This window comes from Falco biarmicus, chromosome 9 (assembly GCF_023638135.1).
Source record: "Falco biarmicus isolate bFalBia1 chromosome 9, bFalBia1.pri, whole genome shotgun sequence".
Classification (NCBI taxonomy): domain Eukaryota; kingdom Metazoa; phylum Chordata; class Aves; order Falconiformes; family Falconidae; genus Falco; species Falco biarmicus.
This window is the reverse complement of record NC_079296.1, coordinates 8,112,214-8,114,910: the sequence shown is the minus strand read 5'-3', so window position 1 is coordinate 8,114,910 and position 2,697 is coordinate 8,112,214.

Below are 2,697 nucleotides of genomic sequence, written 5' to 3'. Positions count from 1 at the left end.
TGCGAGTGTGTGGTGTGGGGCCAGCTCCCCACTGTGCGGCCCCTCGGCTTGGGGTGCTCCTGATGGGAGCGGGGTGGGATGGGGGGACAGGGAGGGAGGATGCTGTGGGTCCCCCATCCCAAAACCTTCCCCGGGGAATAGCGAGAGTAGCCATCCTGCTACTGCAGCTGGAGTAACCCTCAAACCTTCCCAAGGGTTTTCCCACATGCAGCAAACCCCAGAGTTTCTTTTCTAGCTTTTCGGCGTTTGCCAGCAGAGGTTTCCCCAGGAAGGATTGGGTGGGAGCCCCGGCTGTGCCTGCCCGCACCCAGCCCTGCAGCACCCAGCACCCACCCACCCCCCTTGCCCCCAGGGCCGGGCCCTTCGCACCTCGGCGGGGTTTGCAGATAAGAGCTATCGTGTCCCCCCCATTGTGTGGAGCCTGAGCTCCTCTCCCGGCCCTTTGATCACGCCAGCCCCCCCATCAGGCTGATACAATCTCGTCTCCTCCTGGTTTCGGCAGCCCGGAGGGTGGGTGCTGACTCACCGCCAAAGCACCGGGCACCATCGAAGATGCTTAGCTCAGCCCTGCTTATGGGCGGCCCTGGGGGTCTCCAGCTGCAGCCCTGGGCGGGCAGCATCGCACCCCAAATCACCCGGGGCTTCCCCAGTGCTCACCCTTGGGGAAACCCAGCCTTGCACTCCCCCTTCTGAGCTCCCCAAATTTGTCCTTCCTTTGCTCTCAGCGCCCAGCAGGTTCAAAGCATGCCCAGGCTTTTTGGGAAGATCTAGCTTTGAGCAAAACCCAGCTGCTCCCCCCAGGAAGATCCCCTCACTCAGAGCACTTGAGGCAGCAGGAGCCCTGCGTCCCCCTGGAAGCCATGTCCCCACCACATGTTCAGAAGTCATGTGTGGACACCACAATTGTGCTGCAGACATCCCAGGACAGCCCAGGGCTGGGTGCAGGGTCTGTGCTCAGCTCCAGCCTGTCTGTGCCTCAGTTCCCCCAGCTGTAGAACAGCAGGGAGGACCGGCTGGTGTGTTCAGCCACTGTGATGATGTGGGAGATACCCAAATTATACCCCGGGCTCTGTAATGCAGAGGCTTTTTAATGAGGGGACAGAACGGGACCAAAACGTTCTCCAGGACTTTCATCTCAGCTGGGTTTGGAAGCACCAACTCTCCATCCTGTCCACCCAGGCCAGCTGCAGCCAGGCAAACAGTGGTGCCATGGAGGAGCTTTGGCGTTCCTCCCAGGGACAGGGCTTCTGAAGCTGAAGCCTTCCTCAGATGGATCTGGGGTGAAGACTGTGGGCCCCCGACCCATGGCATGCAGGGCTGCAGCCCACCAAGGTGTGCTAGCCTTAGGTGTGAAACTCAGGGGGGGTCCAGCATAGCCCTGATGGCTTCTCCATCACCTGACACAGGAGAGAGGGAGGACTGACAGTGAATAAATCATCTGTGGTTATACACTCTCCTAAAATCTTGTCTCCGAGCCAAACCAGCGCCACACCAGTACACTCAGCAAAAGGAGGACAAGCAGATGTGCAGGTCTGCACCCACCCACCCCCAGCCTGCCACCATCTCAGTGAGCTGGGGAGCACAGACCCATTTCTTTCTGCTCCCCTTTTCCTACCGGGATCCCACCCATCCCTGGCTGCGTTACAGCCCACAGAGCTGGGCCCGAACCTGGAGAACGAGCAGGCTCCAGCCATGGGGGTGATGGAAGGACACATCCTTCCTCCTCCTGGAGCAGGGCAGGAGCCTCTGCCTTAAACAAGACGTATAGCCAAGCCCTGGCCGTTGATGCACAACGACCTGGCACAATAACCGGGCACCCCACACAGCCCCCCCAAAATCACCCCATTGAAATGGAGGGGGGAGGGGGCACACACCCAGAAACCCCACTGGCTCCCTCCACATCCCCCAGCTAAAACCATCAGTGCCACAATGGGCCTCGCTCCTACAAAGGGGCCGGTTCAAAGTCAACGTCTCCCTTCCCCTTTGCCTGTATATGAAAGGGAGAAGGAATGTGTTTGAGGGCAGGGGGTGGGGTGGGGGGGCTGGGGGGCTTCCTGGGGGGATGGAGAGAAAGAGCAGGTTGGCAGGAGGAGGGGGTCCAGCCCGGGAACAATAAATCAAAGGGAAGGGGAGTTACTGCCAGGCCAAGGATCTTCTGAACCCGCGGGCCGCAGCGGGAGCCCGGGAGGAGCAGGGCTGATGGCTGCTGCTGGAGTCCCGCAGCGAGACTTCCTCCGCCTGCGGGCCGGGGGCGCCCGGCTGCCCAAGCCCCCGCCCCGCCGAGCCCCGCACGGCCCGGTGCTCATGCCTCGGGGCTGAGCATCCCGCAGCAGGACCCGCAGCTGCGGGGCTGGGCAGCCCTCGCTGCCCTGATGGGCTTCTTGCATCCTCAGGACGTTTTTTCTGGGGGGGGCTGCCTTCCCTCCCCACAGCAGCCTGGCGCTGCCTGGCACATGCCCAGCCAGCAGTTAGGAAAGGGCTTTACTTCCTGCTCATCCACTTGATCTTTTATTTTTCTTATAGGAATATAGTTATGGGGGATGGGGGCTGTTCCACACCCCCCAAGGTGCGGCAGTGCCACAGGCTGGGCCAGGGGCTGATGCCGGTGCGGTGGGTACCATGGTATCCCTGGGTGCCAGCTCTCTCCAGAGCCAAAGTGCTTCACACCAGCACCAAAGCCCTTCCCCCAGTGCCACC